General features: G+C 37.1%; 1 long non-coding RNA gene across 2 annotated transcripts; it reads left to right on the top strand.

Annotated features, from left to right (window-relative positions):
- Window positions 1–2,786: 2,786 nt before the first annotated feature.
- On the top strand, window positions 2,787–11,129 carry LOC111927045 (uncharacterized). 2 transcript variants are annotated; one of them, XR_015282558.1, is made up of 3 exons: window positions 2,787–2,890; window positions 3,936–4,032; window positions 6,798–11,129. It is a non-coding gene; the product is annotated as an uncharacterized LOC111927045 (long non-coding RNA). The 2 variants fall into 2 exon arrangements; XR_002863367.2 differs by having other exon boundaries at window positions 3,939–4,032.
- Window positions 11,130–18,068: the final 6,939 nt, after the last annotated feature.

Consider the following 18,068-nt stretch of genomic DNA (forward strand, 5'->3'; position numbering starts at 1 on the left):
CCCCAAAGGAGGCTGGCAGGCTTTTCTGTGTTGCACAACCCAGCACAATCATCCTGCTCATTAAGTGTAACATTAATGTAAGAGTGATCAGAGTGATACAGTGGCTGGTCCCAGTTATAATGACGAGCAGTTCCTCCAGATTCATTCTGACTTCTTATTAAAACTAGGAACAAAATTTGGCTTTTTTACTGTACACCGGGCTGGTCCTATGCATTACCTTCTCTTTAGCACAAGCAGCTTAATTTCAAAACATGCACTGTAAGAGCAATCAGTTCCATTCCCTCAGAGGGGATTACAGGCTAATCTTCCTGCAAATGTTCACTGAAATTCTACCCTTCACTCTCTGGGGACAAAATTATGGCACGATTAATGCAAGAGGGAATTTTGCCATAGAGTTCAGTGGAGCAGGGCTTTCTAGCTTCATTTTAACCTACTCACAGTACTGCTGTAAAGTCTCATGAGTAATTTTGAAAATGGATTGCATTGAGCTGTGAGGATAACTGGCACAATCTGGCTTTTTAGGGCATGAGTTTTATACTGGAAAGACCTACAAGCAGACACGTTCTGTAAGCAAGCCTAAGAGAGAAATTCAAAGCTCCAGGAATAGAAAAAATTACAGAGACCACTGGGATTTCCTGGTGCTTGTTGTTATTGTGACTGCCCAAATGTTTAGGGTAATAGGAGAGACTTCCCACAGATGCAGCTTTCACTTTGTGCCTTTTCTTAGACAGAGCTTTCCATAAACTTATGAGCAGTGTTAGGATCTCAAGACTGTAACACATTTAGTAGCTTCAAAATTAGTTTTGTTGTTTTTTTGGTTTGGTTTGGTTTGGTTTTTTTGGTTTTTTGTTTTTTGTTTTCTGTCATCTCAATTTCATGTCTACACACAAACTAAAAATTATCAGGTATAATCCTTGGGAAACCAAGTTGTAGAATGCTTGAAAAACATTAATTTTAATTCTAATTATCTAGTTAAAACTCTAGAACTTCATAAAACCATTCAGACAAGAAAGATAAATCATGTATTTTAATTAATAAAAAAGAAATAATATTTCAAAGCACACGAAAAGAAAAACAAGATGAATTTATTTCACTGCAGGTTTGAAAATAGACAATATTAACTGTGTCTGAGTACCTTTTAATCATTTCAGAAGTGTGCAAATAGACAAGGAAACAACAGAGATCAAAATATGTTACAGGCCTAGGTCATAATCAATATTAAAATTCTCTTTGCCTCTGTAAATTTAATTCAGCCAATCAACTGCCCTATCCCCAAGGGAATCAACAACTCCACTGAAATATAAAATATCCTCCAGTCAGAGAGGTCCTGCTTCTTTTCTCAGTCACATAAATAAAACAAAGGAACTCCATTTTTGGGGGGATAAGGATTCACTGGGAGAGTAGATTTTTACTGATGAAACAGAATAGAAAGTGATTCTCAACTTTGAAAAAAAAGTGAATCAGAAAAGTATTTATTTTGCTGTCCGTCTTCCCATTTTTCTTTTTTTACCTTGAGGTTGTGTTTTCTGGATACAATCAATAACAAGACTGGTGCATTGCCTGGAGTTACGATGAGGGGTATAATCCCTCTGATGCTTCTGCGATATGCAGAGATTGTGCACATTAACTACTCCACAGCTTCATGGGCTCATCTCTTCCTGACCACAAAGGAGATGGAAAGGAAGTCACAGAGTGCATGTGCTGCAATTATATCTATTCTTTGCAAAGAATAAAGCTCATTGTCTCCTCCATTCCAAGCTACACACCAGTTTAAAAACTGGGGAGGAAAGTGTCCTTGGTTAAAAGATACCATGGTCGAATCCTCTGGAGCAGAACTTGGGATGAGTACTGGAACAGATATTTGGATAAGGACAGCCAATTAGTAATCAGAGGGCAATCTGAGTCTAAATTTTACATTTCAGTTATAACCTGTGTACCATATCTGGGATTCAGCACTTTAATAGGCAGCATATTCCTTCTCCATTGGAACACTGTCATTAAATCTTGTGGTACCTGAAGCTTTACGGTTGACCCCAAATGTTAATTCCTGTGACCCTGATACATGTGTTGCACTTCAGGCTCACTTATAATATTAGGCCTGATAGTAGCATCATCAGACTGAAGCTGGATAAAATGTTTTGGTTAAAGAAAATTGGGATTTTTTGGAAGATAAAGCTCCTTCCATATAGAAAAGTTAGGTGGAAAAATGTCCAATACCACTCTTTCCTCACTTACTACACCCTCATTTGATCAGGAAAGCTAGTTTGTTTTTTTTTCAAGCAACTCCAAAATTACATTTAAAAATGGTTTTAAGTGCCTGAAGAAGCTTCACAAGGCCACAGACACTGCAGATGTATCTTCTATATACGACTGTTGCCAAGTTTGACAAGTGTGCTTTCCCAGCTGTATGGCTCCCTGCACCATATCATCCCATGCTGCTTCACAAAGGTGGCAGGGATGTGCTCTTATGAGTAGAGACAAGACAAATGGGTCCTTTGTCTTATTTTACTGTCATTCTTGCAGTTTTCACATTTGATGAAAATGAAAAGTAGAGACAGCAATGAGACCTAACGCCAGTGCTTTTCAAAAGACAACATGCTTCCACAAAATCCATAGCATGTCCAGCCAAACAAGGTAGAGAGCTCTTCTTTATAAATTATTTCTAAATTATTTTCTTTTTCTTTCATTAGTAACTGTATATGTTTTACTACTTTCTTGTTCATCACTTATCATCTTTGAAAATAATTGCTCAAAAGGAAATGTCCCTGTGGTTCCTAGGTGGATACAGCATCTCAGAGGATGAGAGAGACCGAGGACAACATGAAGACAAAAATGAAGAAAAGAAATTTCATAGGATAACATGGAGAAATGCATTCCAATGTAGCACTGGGTCTGATTCTACTAAACAGTTAATAACTCCAACTGCTTAACAAAGCTATATCTAGAAGTGCTTCGGGATTTTGAAATGCAGACACCAATATGGGAGGATATACTGCATTTCTATAATAATCTGAAAAATAACCGAGTACTAGTTATTTAAGTATTTGAGAAGCTGGACTGTGTTGCTTGGGTTCTGCAATAAAATATAATATCAGAGAATTTTTTTTTTTCCACAATGCATGCTTAAGAGAGAAGGAGAGGAAGGGAGAAGAAAGGAAGATAAAGAAGTTAGAGGGTTTTTTTAACTTGAAAATACATTCCAGTCTGAGAAAATAATACTTTTATAGATATTAGATCAAAAATAGCACATAATCAAAGAAATTGAAAGAATTTTTCCTGAAGGAATAAATCATAGACCATCAAATGTCATTTCTGTTACCAGACGGGAAGAGAGGTTTTTTGTTTGTTTATTTACTATTCTTTCTTAAAGACAAGAACATTTTAAACAAAGGCAATATTTTAGAGCAGTATCCCATTACTCTGGGGCAAATACAGTACATTGCTTAGCAACCTTTTATGACTGAAAAACCAAAATATCTTAATATATAAAATACTACTGTGAAAAATGGTCAGCCAGCAGCCAAGTGGCTGGATGACTTGAATGATTCATCAAATTAAGATTTATTAAGAGGCTTTCTCTTTGGAGTTCCAACTGTAAAATCAGTAATGAAGCACAGCAATCATATAGTGATCATAGAGGCAAATAGACAATGATAGTTTTCTCTGAAAAGAGGAGGAATCAGCACTAGTGTGCTCAAGGGCTTTATGTACATTAGATCAGAAGAAATTGCTGTGTAGCTATTATGTGATGGGGTTACTAACTGCAGCAGCCCTGGCAGGAATTAGTGATGGAGATGGTACAAGGGAGCTCTTTCTCTCCTTTGCTCTCACTTTCACCTGTAAGGACTAGAACCATCTCAAGGCTGCACATGGCCAGGCTTGGATGTGATCAGCTTCACTGGCTATTGAAAACAGAGTCTTTCTGTTTTTATTAGCAGACAGTGTCCAGAAGAACAAAGAAAGTGGAAAAAGGAAAGGAAAATCAAACTGTGGACTTCTTGCCTGCTGGATGGATACCAAGAAACCTGACAGGTATGGAGCAGGAAGAAATCTTGTTTCCCTTGCAAGCTATGAGGTATTCTGGGCTAAGAGTAGACTTAACACTTGCATAGATTAGCAATTTTTCACCAGGAAAAACTAGGAACTTGCACATGTGAAAGTATTTTTTTCTGTATATTTTGAAACATACTTTCATTTGAATGTTGAATTCCATATTTGAGTTATTTTGCTGTATACAATGAAAGTTCATGTTTTTGCCTTTCTGAAAGATAGTGACTGAAGTCCTGAAGCCTGAGTGTTAAATATATGAGTGAATACAGACCTGAGCACTAATCAGTGTGTTAAAACAGTACCAGACCAAAGAGAGTGCTACTGCACACCAAATAACACAAACATGCTCTCAGCAGCCACTGTGAGACACTTGCTACAGAAGTAGATCTGGCATTTCTTATTTTTCTTCCTCTAGAAATTGCCACCTAGAGAGTTAAGCTGGCTGTGTGGCCTTACGTCCTGGACCTCCCTGAGCTTCCTGAAATTTCTTGTGTTCTTACTCCCTACTCTTCTTAAAACGGCCGGAGGAACCTTAATGGAATACACAAGGTTGTTTCACAAATTATCATTGCATTTTTTAATAGATTTTCTTCACAAGATACAACAATTAGGGAAAGATTCACCTGTAAAACATTCAGACATTACAATAGTACTTTGGCTGGATTTTTTGGTGATGGAAACATTTTTCTTAGCGCACATTAATTTCTAGCCAGCACAATGATCATGCGGCCATTGGAAATTCCCCTCAGTGACATTTCTGCCTGACCAGACTGGACACTAACTTGAGAATCTGCTAGATTAATTATACTTTGCATAATTGCTTAAGGACAGAAATGATGTTTCAAGATTTGTGTTTTGGGCTGAGGGATGTTAATCACGAGATAGATGTGAGCAGCACAGTGCAAAGACTGAAAGCAGAGTTAGGAGTTTAATTTACTTTCACAATAGCCTCCACTGAAAGCATCACTTCTCCATCCATGCAGCTAACCTCCCCAGGGAAGTCACTGCAGGAAGCAGAAGCTAAACCAAGGATTAAAGCAATCATTCATCTTTATTTTCTTTTGAAGATGGTTGAAAAGGCAGAATCTGATTCTGAATTATAAAGACAGTTTAAGAGTAGATACAGCAGAGGAAATACAAGACACTTTTGAGTTTGGTGGGATTTTTAATTAATTTTTGGTATCTTTTACTGTATAGAGGTTTTGCTGATGTCAATGAGAGGCAATCATGCCATAGTGCAGGATGAGCTTCCAAAGAAGTCCCAGGTTTGAAGGAAGAAGCAGGGTGTTTCATTCCTTGTTTTTGACAGTGAGCCTTGAATTCATCTCAAGTGCAGATCCTATTCTTTACATATTCACAGCATGCACAGTTTTATTTGTATAGCAAGCATCCATTACCTGAAATATGTTCATTGATACCTATTCTTCCTGATATATCAGGGTGCAATTTCTTCACTCCTATGATAAATACTTTAAAATCTGACAATAAGATACTTTTTCAGTCCTTCACATTTTCCTCCACATCTACCTCCATATTATGCCTTCATTAAAAAAAAGCCTTGAGAGCAAATACAAAAGAAAATATATTCAAGAATATAATGTCTAAATTTTTTGCTGCAAATGAACTTAATGTTTTCAAAACCACAATGTATCAGACACAATCAGAATCCCATATTGAAATATTTTCTAAATTACCTTATTACTATTACTTCTCCCTAAATTACTAGAAAACTTAACTTACCATCTGTGTAGAGAAACCAGTAATTTTCTTTCTCTTGATTTTAATGTTTCTTCTAGAATGTTTCAGTTTAAAAGCAGAACTACCTTTACTTTTTTTCCCTTGGTATTTTTCTTAAATTTATTTTCATTTTTGACATCAAAAGCAAGTGACCAGACTTGTGAAATGGAAAGTGGCACTGCTTCTGAACTAATGGGAGTGTAGAAACAAAACAAACACAACTAATAACTTTTGGATTAACATTTGATGTAAACCTAAATCAAAGATAATTTTGGTACCTTGAAATACATTGGCTATACCTTGAAAAATATGGCATACTTTTTAAAGACTCCCTGGCATTATTTCACTTTCAAATAGAATTTGCAGAGTAGGAAGCTTTATCATAGAATATAATGATACTCATAAAATCTCTAACAGTGAGTGAAGAAGGAGGTGGAACAGAGGCATCACACATCAGCTTATTTGCAGACACTCAGCCAGGTCAAGTTGCTTACAAATCCTGATTTGCTCTGCTGGTGGTCAGATGTCTCTGAGAAAGGTGACAATTCTCCTCTCCCTCCTCTCTTTCCAAAGAATTCCTCATTAGTGAAATGGTTTTGAAATTTAGACACCTAATTTTCTATATGCATTTCCTTATTTGTTTCATAAGATAACCAGGAAGGCATTGCTGCATAAAGCTGGAAGTGGGACACCTTAATAGAAAAATAATCACCAAATGAAGCATCTTCATAAGAGAAGTTCTAAGTGGCAGAGATGGCAGAGCTGAGTTTGCAAGTGAGAGTGGCAGAGTACCTTATTCAGAGGGGAAATGTAGAAATCTCTTAATAAATGGTCCTTTAAATGTGTGTGTGTGTGTATAGATTAGATATAGATGATATAGATACAGCTACAGATATAGATATATATATATAGATATATATATATATTTAATATAAGCAATATACTGGGGAAATGTTTCTGTATTTATTTTCCTGTTTCTAATTTCATTTTTCTGTTCTTTATCTATTAAGTGGGTGCAGGAGATATGACATACAGAGCAAGATGAGAGGAGTAAAAAAACCAATTGTCTTCCACAGAGACACCTACAAGTCACAGTAGGTTCTCAGAAGAATGAACTCCAAATTCTTCTCTTAACTGTCATTTTGCTCTAATGAAACCTGTGACCCTCCTGTCAACCTCCACAAGCGCAATCTTATAAAATGGAAAATAATATAATATAATCTGCTCTGAAAAGGTAAACATCTAGTATTAGAAAGTAGCTGACTGTGTGTAATCATAGAGGACACAGCCACGATTCCTCTGTTCTCCCAAATGCTTTTTATATGTTTGTAAACATATGAAGCACATGAATCAGAGTATTCATATATGGTGTTCCACTTAATAAAAAAATGGCACCAGCTGGCCTTGCACTATTCCACATATGTATGCCTTTTTACAGCCTTTTGCTTTCATATCGAGTAACTTACAATGATGATGCAAGTTGCCCAGTGTTCATTCTAAGAGCTACATGCTTTTGATAAGAAAATAGGGGCATGGTGTAGATAATTGCATCTGACATTTTCAGCAGATTTAATACATTTACCTTCCTTTTTTGTTTTGTTTTGTTTAAAGAAAACTGAGTCAGAAAGCAGCAGCCCTAGCAAAAAAAAGCAAACAAAAATTTTAAAAAATCTATACTTCCTCGTTCTTGCTCATTTACCAATTCTCTTTCACACTGCTGATTTCTCATGGGTTTAACAGCATTTCTGGGCCCTCGACCTCTGAAGTAAAAATCGGAAGACTTCTGCTTCCTTAGTGATGCTTTAATTAGGTTTCGTAAGGGACGTATTAATGCAACCAGAATTCCCTTGCATAATTTATATTGCTAGTTGCAACCATGAAGTAAAACCAGCATGAAAAAAGAAATTTGACTGCAAAATATTGGCTTGGAGTTCTCAAGGATCACAGCTTTAAAGACAAAAGCTCTTTAATTATCTATTTACCAAATTTGAATACAATATTTTGAAGAAAACATAATTTATTACAGATTAGAAAACACCAAACCAAAGCAAACAAAAAAAAAAAACCACACAAAAAACCCCCCACAAACAAACAAACAAACAAGAGCCTTGTAAATCCAGGATGAAACAAAATGTAAAACGCTTATAATGGTCAAGTTTCACAAATAAGTCATAACTTTGAAGATAAGTGTACATGGAAAGCAGTACAAAGAAAACTTAAAGTACAAAGCATTATAGCAAGTCCACAAATGTAGATGAAAACACCCTTAGATAACTGCTAAAGGTAGCAGTCTATAGGTTATTACAAGAAGCACTGTGCCAAAACAAAATTAAACCCCAGAGAGCTAAGGAAAAGCAGGAAAGAGCCAATTATTTCACATGCATTATGAACACCTGAATAATAAATTATCTTTTCCTTGTACCTGATTTTTTTTTTTAAAATGCATCAGTGGGATTAAGATTGAATGCCTGAAAAAAATAATATTTGAACAAAGTATGTCTCCTTCCTGAATTTCATGATGTGACATTGAAGGGCATCATGAAATTTGCAAACACACACTATCAGTGAGGGAGAAGAATTTTTTGTTTTTAAAGCATAGATTTTTACTGACATAAAACCACAGAAGAAATGTGTGAATATTTGAATAGCCTTAAGAAAAAAAAAAATCTGATAGGCAGTTTTAAGAGTTAGGGAGTAGATCCACAAGTGTTCACAGATCAGCTTTATTCTATCTTTAATGTAGCTACCTTAAGTTTTCTAATTTCCATCTAGATGAGACATGTCTCATGGACTTAACTGGGGTCAAATCATGGTATTACACATGGATCATTTCCAACAGGAGTCTTTACACTGGCTTCCTCTTCATAAATCTGGCCCTGATTAAACACAGCTACTCCCTTCATCCAAACACTCTAAACCAACCAATTTTCCTCTCCCTCTTCAGACTCCTTGACTACCAAAAACCACTTAAAATAAATATTCACCTGTTTTTCATGATAAAGGATCAAATCAGATGATTAGCTGGCCTAAAGAGTGCATTCAGCTGTGATGAGTGGTAACTCTACCATGAAAAACAACTAATGAATATTAAATTAGTTTCATCTAAAAGCTCAGGGCACAAAGTTATGTACTGTATTTGCTGGACTGTTAGCAAAGTGGAAAAGGCTGCAGGTTAACTTTTAATGTGTACTTAAAATGAAAATTTTTTTGGCCTTTGTACTGCTTTTATTACACCCACATGGCAAATCAAGTTATGCTGATGCACTCACTAACTAACGTTTAACTTCTTATAAAAATAAGACTCTTCCCTACAGACATGAAAACGAGAACAGTTATCAAGAAAATGTGCAAGACTTGTATCTGATTACTAAGTTGTTCCTTCCTAGGTGTTCAGAATAGAAGGGTTTAGCAGGAGCTTAAATCATTTGAGCAAATGGCTTTGAAAATAAGTCTTGAAGTATGTCAAATTACACAACCACAGCATGAAACACAAAGTTTTACATCCACATGGAAACTTAGAAATGAGGACAAGCATCAGTAGAGACAGAAAGATGAATGAAAAAAGGGATCAGAATTGTAAGCCCATACTGTGCCATCTTAGCTGAATACACAGCTGTGTATTCAGCTTAATTTAAATTGCCTAGAAGTGCTTTCCATATACAAGTGCATATTTTTTCAAATTTTAATAATACATGAATATATTAATTAGTAACTCTCCATGTCGCAAAAATGAGATGTAAGCAGACAAAGAGCCACTAGTAAAGCATAAAAGTTCTTTCCTACTACTTGAAAGAATAATTTTCCATCACTGGGAATTACACATTTGTTCAAAGGACCAAACTAGGCTGGATTTTCCTTCAAATCTTACTGCTTTGTTGATGTGCTGAGTCTGTGCACACACTATGACTTCTTTAGCATTTCCCAGACCCTGACTTAGAGAAGGTGAGGTGCCATTGACCACATTTAGACTAGGTGATTGTTGCAGGTCCCCTCTGTGAGAAATAAGTTAGATGTACATGCTAAGCCTTGACCAGTGTTCTTGTTGCAGATCAGTTGTATGTTTCACATTCAGATAGTTAATTCTTTCCTGGTTGTTTATTCTGGTTGTATTTACCTTTCGTTGTTATGTCCCTGTCCCGTTGGGAAACCACCGCTGCTGCTTCCCAAAATGGCATCCAAGAAGGAGGATGACACAAGGGCTTATATGTAAACAGGGAGAACCAGAGACTCATGGGACGCACACAGACTAATAAAGACCTAGAGACAACGAGCCACACGAAAAGGAAGAAATGAAAACTGCACCACCAAACGAGGAACACCCAAAGGAGTCCCCTGACTTCCTTCCAAGAGCCGACATAACCATGAGGGGACTCGACCAGAATGACATCCTGGACTCTGAGGCAAGGGAAGTGAGTATTCCTGTGGACTCCCATGAGGACAGAAGCTCTGACTCTGCTGTCTGGCAAAGTCAATCTCTTCACTCTTCTCCGCATGGAAACTGGGAGCAGCGGCGGTGTGCGTGACTCCTCAGACCCCCACCCAAGCTGGTTCTTCGAATAAAGGCCTTAAAAGGACCTCTAGTCCGACCCATTCATTTCACCTTCCAACTGAAAAACTTAAACCATTCTGCTCTGTTTTATTCTATTCACCTCCAGTACCTGTTTGGAAAGCTTTGTCTGAGACTGCTCATGGTGGAGAGGCAGCTGCAGGGTCCCTCAGACTGCATTCATTTTAGCAACAGCTTAAGCTGCAGAACAGCCAGTTCCCAGCCCAGCAAGAAGAACTGCCCAAGGGAGTAGGCTGCAAAGAGCTTATTAGGCAGGCCTGTCACATGTGTGACATTCACCGGTCCCAGGACAGCTTATTCCCCACTGATACCCTGCAAAGAGAACAGAATCTGACTGCAGGCTCTGCAGAGGCCACTGCATGATGGCAAATGTCACTTCACAGAATTAAGAGATGGTGTTTTTCTGGCCCATTAAACAGCACAATCCTCTGTACTTATTTTCATTATCAAATCCTGATAAATATGTGCATTAAAGAGAACTGTTTATAAAGTGAAAGGCCGAAGGTGGGAGGGTGAAACACTTGTTTCACTAGCTGTTCTAGGAACAAAGCTTTCAGATAACAAATCACTAGAATCACAGAAAATGTCTTGGTTAAATTTCCTGGTTTTCAGAACACGACAGTAAATATGCTCAAAACTATTTTAATCAAACTGAAACAGGTTTTTTCTTTCATTTCAGCAATTTATCGTATTCTAGCTGAAGAGAGATTTACCCTGAAAAAGCAGTGTAAAAAAACTCCCCACCACTCTGGAGCAGTCATGCTTAAGGAAGCAAACTCAGTTTTCAGAATTGTAAGGTTCTTTATTTAGGTTTGTTTTGCTTTGGTGAAATCTGAAGAAACACATTTTTTTTTACCCTAAATAAAAAATAATTCCTTTTCATGTCCTGATTTTGTTATAATGTCGTCCTTATCACCATCTGGGCAAAACAGAAGGATGAAAAAATATCAAAGCCCACTTCTCTGGAAAAAAAAGTCTGCAGACAATAAAGATGGGAGTAATCTCTGTAAGCAATTCTAAATTTCTCTGCTGTCTGAAGTGGCAGATCAAGACTTTTCTGCAGGTGAAACTTTTACATATTGAAAGTGAAATACTGCCTTTCTAGCAGTATTGTATATGTTCAGATCCCAGTTGTTGCCTTTAGGAAAACTCAGTATTCAACTATTAAATCTTTTAATATTTTATTTTCTCCTTATCTTAATTAAGACCTTTGTCAAGAGTTTTAGAGAGTCACGATAGAAACCATAATTTTCTCTTGTCAAAATATTTTCATAACCAGCTGCATAAATCAGGGTTCCTCTGCACTTCTCAATGAGAAACCTGCTGTGTGTGCACTTACCCTAATGCATGGCTCCAGTGTTTGGTGTGTTTGTTTTTTGTTTGTTCATAGCACGATGACATGGAAGTCAGAACAAAGACTCGGGGACTTTAAAGAAGGATGTGATCTGCTTTCAAGAACTGAGATGGGAAATCAAATGAAAACCGCTCTGCTGTAGCAGTGCTGGGTTGCATTCACCAGCACAGAATAAAAAGGCTTTCGGTTTTTAAAAGTCCAAGCTGAGAAGTTACCCAAGAGTTAAGATTAGTGAAAATTCTACACAAAGCAAAATATTGTCTAGAGGATTAAGCTTAATGCTTATTTATGTTCCTAGGGTAAAATAAACAGTGACTAATATGAAATGTGATTTACATACCAGTGTGTTAATATGCTGGACATTAAACAGTAAAGCCGTGGAATTCACACTGCTTGGAGCATTCATGAGTTACCCAAAGCAAGATATTTAGTGCATGACAGACATGATTTATCACTCCACTACCTTTGCATTTCTGTCGCTGTATTATAGCAAAGTAGAAAATGAGTAAAATGGCCATGAGCTAATGCTTAGGGGAATTAAACTGTGAGACAGATCAGAAAAACTTTAAATAGCATCATTGTGAGAGATGAATATCGAAGAGAAATGCTCTGGTTGAAATGTATAATGTGAGGCAGTGGAGATAAGGTCATGTGTCTGGACGCACCTACTTAATACATCCTGTAGAGCATTCACTCCCATTTGGACCAGTTAGCTATGATGGAGAGACAACTTTGAATTAGAATAAAGACTAGGGGGTCTAAACCACATTTGAGAACAACCCTAAAACTCTAGCCATTTTCACTCTGAGGAGGAAGATTGTGGCTCTGTGCTCCTGTGCCAGCATGATGTTGGCATAACTGCACTGAGGGGACAGCTAGCACTCCAACAGTGATGTAGTATAGAGCTGTACCAACCCAGTGAACTACAGCCATAAATGTTCTGAATGCTTTTTAATTGCTCCTAATGAATGCTGCAATGGTTTGGCATTTAATTTTCATTTCTGAAAATGTTTGAAAGGATGATTCATACCAGATTCAGGTCACGGGGAAAAAATACAATGTAATTTATTAATGCCAAATCTATTTAAGTGTTTTTGCCTAAAGGCAAAGCTCATGATATTCACATCTGGAAAGGCTTCAACCACCACAGACAACATGCACTTCTGAATGTGTATCAGAAAGTGGCCTCTGAAAACAAGATGTCATGTACATTTTGCTGACCAAGAATAGTTTGTCATGCTTTATATGCTTATAAGAAGGCACAAAGATTTTCATTCCTTCTCCACTTCCCCATAACTATAAAACTCATCCATGTAGTGCCCCACCCATGGGGTGATAAAGAATCCCATAGTTTTTGAATTTCAGTTTTTCTGCTGTTTTTAAATTCAGAAATACTATTTTGTTTGACTGGAAATGGACAAAACACAGTAAATTGTCTCATTATGGATGCAATACATTTACAAGTTCCCTTCCCTTTTCAATGCCTCATACATCTTCCATAAAGCACTCATTAAATGCTCCCAGAATAAAGGTAATTTATTTATTGATATTAGATAGTCCAAAAGTCACCAAATTGGAGGAAGCTAAATATTAGAGGTTAAATCTTGCAGAAGTATCTGAATAGAAATTTAAGCAGATAGCTTTAGAACTGAGGGCTGTGTTTTTTGGGGTTTTGCTTTTAATTTTTTATTTTTTCAGTATTGATGAAAAAAGCTTGTGCACAGAAGCTCTTTCTGGGAAACAAATACAAAAATCTCTTTCATGGAGAAAAAATGCCTGCCACATACTTGAAAGGCACCTCTCTCTTTTTATTAAAAAATGTACATGTTCTCTTTTTCTGTTTAGTGGCCCTCTGTTTGAAGGATGTCTAGAAAGATGATAGCATTATTCTCAGAATACTATTTATTTAAGAGTACATATGATGTTTGTATTTCTTACAGATAAATTCTCTTCTTCAGACAATTTGCCTGTTTCCCAGATCTTCCCTGGTGTCATGCCATGCTCTAGCTAGTGCCACATCTGTAATCTTATAAAATAACACAAACCCCATTTGTTTTCCACACTTAAAATGTTCAACTTCCAGGGATAAGCTACTGACTTACTAGTCATTCCTCTGCTCTGGCCACAACACTGGCATTTCTTGAAGAATTAGGGAAGTCTGTAATGAACCTTGAGGACTTAGTCTGGTCTGACCTAGTAGAAGGTATCCCTGCCCAAGGCAGGTGGGTTGGAACTAGTTGATCTTTAAGTTCTTTTCCAACCTTTCCATTATAGATTCTATGTTTTTTAAGAGCATCCTTTCTATAATCCCCACTCCTACAGTTAATACTTGAATAATTCAGTAATCAGAAGGAGTTGTTAAGCCCTTTTAGTAACTGAGTTTATCTTTTATCAGCAAAATATTTGTGTTATATTTGAAACACCAGGGTGGATATGCATACTCTTTTCCTGTCTTTCCTGGAATTTTTTGCTGCGTGTACACTCTCTGCTTTTTCTCTAAACAGCAGTAACAGCACAATGGTTTGTGGTGGCTGCTTGCCCTTCTGCACTGTGCCAGTCTGCCAGTAGCTGGCCTCAGCCAGGGGCAAGAGGGCTTTCACAGAAGTTCTTAGAATAACAAAAAATTGCGAACAATCAGATCCATGGCAGAAAGGGGAGCCAGCTATAGCCATGTGCCTCTGTGTAAACAGACGTGTTCAGCAGTAACCTCCTGTATTTTAATTACAATGAGTGGTCTTGCAGAGGTTGCACAATAAAATTGATGAAAAAGGTGCAGAAATAAATGAATTCTGCTTAGGATAATCTTATTCATAAAATCACATGTAATATTAAAGAGGAGGGTGGGATGGGGATCTCTTGGGTCAGCCTCTCAGGACTGACCTCAGTGAGGTTTGTGCAATTCTCCTTGCCCAGGAGGACAGCCATGGGCATACAGGATGTCAAGCCCAAAAGCCTTTGTAAAATTACAATTAAAGAAAATAAAGCATGGTTTTGAGTGAGTGGTTTCTGAGGAAAAATAATTTTCAACCTGGAGTTTATAACCTACACTACTCTTTGGTTTTGAGTTTGTTTGGGGTTTTTTTTCTTTCCTCTTTCAACATACTTCCTGGAGTCTAAATATTCTTTCTTTTTTTCTTTTGTGGATCTATGTCTTTTAAACCAAAGCAATTTTATGATCCTTTGAACAGATTTTCTTTGCTGTCAGTTGGTAAAATGTAAGTCCCCTGCAAGAGATAATATAGTAATGTCTTCCTCATCACAACAGGCTACAGGCAAAATACAGACTGCTGTCTTAGATATACCAGGCTTACCAGAATCACTAAGTCAACTAAATAATAAGTCAAAAATATGCTGTAATAGTCTGTATCTGTGCATGTGTGTATAATAAAATCAATAGTGACTGGAAGAAAAGTCTTTCTTGTTGGAAAAACAATGACGGTTTATGCATGAAGCACAGAAAAAAATCACTTCCAGTTAAGATAATCATATAGATACATATTATGTCTAATTTGGTTAGTCGAAAATTGAGAGGAAAAGAAAGAAGAGAGGGAGTTATTTTTCCCATTTAATTGTCTAATGAAGTCCCTGAAAGTATATAAATAATAGAGATTAGACTATCTAATTTATTTAAAATGAAAGATCTGTTTCATTAAGAGATAATTTAATGTTTTCTTGTGGTCTTCTTCAAAAGTGTGATGAAAACACTGCTTATGTACTGAGGTATGCCTTTTTTGAGTCTAAAGTCTGTCTGTATCCCTCAGTTCCAATGAGTTGCCAGGCAGTTGGTCAATTAGCAATTTAGAATGAAAAACTTCAGAAGGAAAAATGCACAAGCAAAATGCATTGAAGCTTCTCTTTCACAAAAGAACAAAAAGGGACAAAAAAAAAATTAAGAGGAAAAGGAAAAGGAAAAGGAAAAGGAAAAGGAAAAGGAAAAGGAAAAGGAAAAGGAAAAGGAAAAGGAAAAGGAAAAGGAAAAGGAAAAGGAAAAGGAAAAGGAAAAGGAAAAGGAAAAGGAAAAGGAAAAGGAAAAGGAAAAGGAAAAACCTTTCTATGTTAGAGTCCAGAGTGGTTTCTATATATATTTAAATATGCTATATATTTTTTAAAAATCTAAAATAAGTTAATAAATACTTAATAGATGGGTGCCATCCTAAAATAGATCATAGGATTCTGTGTTATTATGACAAGAATTCTGATGACTTTTGTCACATGACCTGTCAAAGTCATAATCTTCAGTTTTAGAAATTAGTTTGTAACACAAATTATCAGGAGCTTGTTTTTTCATCTCAACTTTTTCTCACAGATTGTTGGGAAGTATCAGGATGTATCTGATAAGAGGTCCAGACACAGAAGGAATCAGAAATGCATTGAGGAATGAGTAGCTCTGGCAAAGTGCTGACCCACAGCAGAGGCACAGAAGCAGGTAGTGCAGAGGACAACTTCATTCAGAAGAAGAAGTGATTAAAATGTTTTTCTTTCAAGGGAGAGTTTGAAAAAGATTGAAATTATCTGCAGAAGATATAGAGAACTGATTTGACCAATATGAAAGACATTATGAGCTGACTACTGAAATGCTGAAATTCACTGAAAGGAAAGAAAAAACATTTGAACTAAGGTATCACCATCTCAAAACTGTGTGAGAAAAAATTAAAACCCACAGAATTAAATCCCTTGGCTAAGAAAGAGTGAGAGAAGATGCAAGGAACTCTTCAAGCAGTATTTCAGAGAGGTTTACTTGAGGACTTGCCTTAGTTTAGTTGTGTCTCCTCAGGTGTACAGCACAGGGAACCAGCAGAGAAGTTGACTCTCTTCATGCCCTCTTGCCTCAGTCCAACAAGATGTTGTTGAGGGACACATATGACTCAAAGAAGTGAAAAAAGCTTTGACACCTTCTGATGATTTAGCTTTCTGCATTTGAGCAGCTGCTTCCTAAAGGAGCCTGAGCAGGACAGCAGAGAGTGGTGCAGGGTCTTAGGGACCCTGGCAGGTCCAGAGCATCTTGTGCCAAACAAGGCCACCTGCTGCTGCGTGGTTTGGGTCACTGAGTGCTCTGCAGTCTCTGGCATCCTCCAGCAGGGCTGTGTGTGCTCACTTGTGCAGACCAGCCTGCAGCTGGTCAAACCACTCCACTGAGCAGCAGAGAACACAAGAAAAACTCCCTCAAAAAAAAAAATTCCATTTCTGAGTGAGCTGTACCTGGGAGCAGAATATTGCTTCTTGTCAGTGGCTGAAAGGCACTGATGAACTCTCCTGCCAGCAATGACACTGCGATCTTTGTGATGTCCTGTACCTTTGGAGAAGGAACGATTTATTTTACAGGTGCAATTTTCCAATATGCAATTGAAAATATGCACTTTATAGACCTGATACAAGACAGTTATGTAATCAGCTAAGAATAAGTAACCTCAATTTAATATTTATTTGCATATGAAAAAATAAAAAAAATGGTCTACTAAATTTTTTAAATGTGTCAAGCAGAGAAACTATTAATGAGTTATTCCCAAGAGGGACATCCATCACAAGCTGTCTCTAGAGTCTTCTGCTTTATGCATTGATAGCAGTAGAATTCAAAGCAAGAATTCATAGCAGTATGCCAAATCCAAACTACTATCCATTATTTACATCCTGCATGTAAAGTGGATAAGTCACTACACAAAGTATTACATCACTACATTTCCAATATGTCAGCTGCATGTTTGCATGGAACTGTTGAATCTGATAGCAGGGTAATAATTTGAACTGTTTAATCTGAGACCAGGCAATTCATTACATTTTTCTTCATTATTGGCCTTTTTTTGCAATTACAGAAGAAGCCCAGAAGTCACAGAAGTTAATTTCAGACTCATTTACCCACTGAAACTCAATTTTCACGTCTCCCACCTACCTGTGCACCCACCTTCCCCAACACTGTCATTAAGGGCCACCCCTGAGATCTCGTTTTTCACAACTATTTTCCCCTGTCTGAGTGAACATCTTTCCTTCCATTCACAGAGCTTTGTATGGGACAAGTCACTTCAGGCTTTTTGTCACTTAACTTCATCCACTGCCCAAGCTTCAAAATTTCTCATACAGCCTAATTGGGCTGACAGTGTGCTCTCAGGGGCTTTTCCAACCAGAGCACACTTTCAGTCTCATCTGTCTTTCAGGACTCCTTAAGAGCTGAAAAACAGCTATCAGAATAAAAATCCTGAAATCTAATGAAATTTATTTTCTTTTTTTTTCAGGGAAGACATTTCTTAAGAGTAAGATTTGTTGAAAACATGACAGGTTTTTAGCTTAAAGCTGCTGGGGTTTGCCTCATGCTAGTTTTCTCTGGCAAGTCATTGTGACACTGGTAAAAAACCTTTGTCTGCACTT

The sequence above is a fragment of the Cyanistes caeruleus genome, chromosome 2, assembly GCF_971803275.1.
Source record: "Cyanistes caeruleus chromosome 2, bCyaCae1.hap1.1, whole genome shotgun sequence".
In the NCBI taxonomy this organism is placed as follows: domain Eukaryota; kingdom Metazoa; phylum Chordata; class Aves; order Passeriformes; family Paridae; genus Cyanistes; species Cyanistes caeruleus.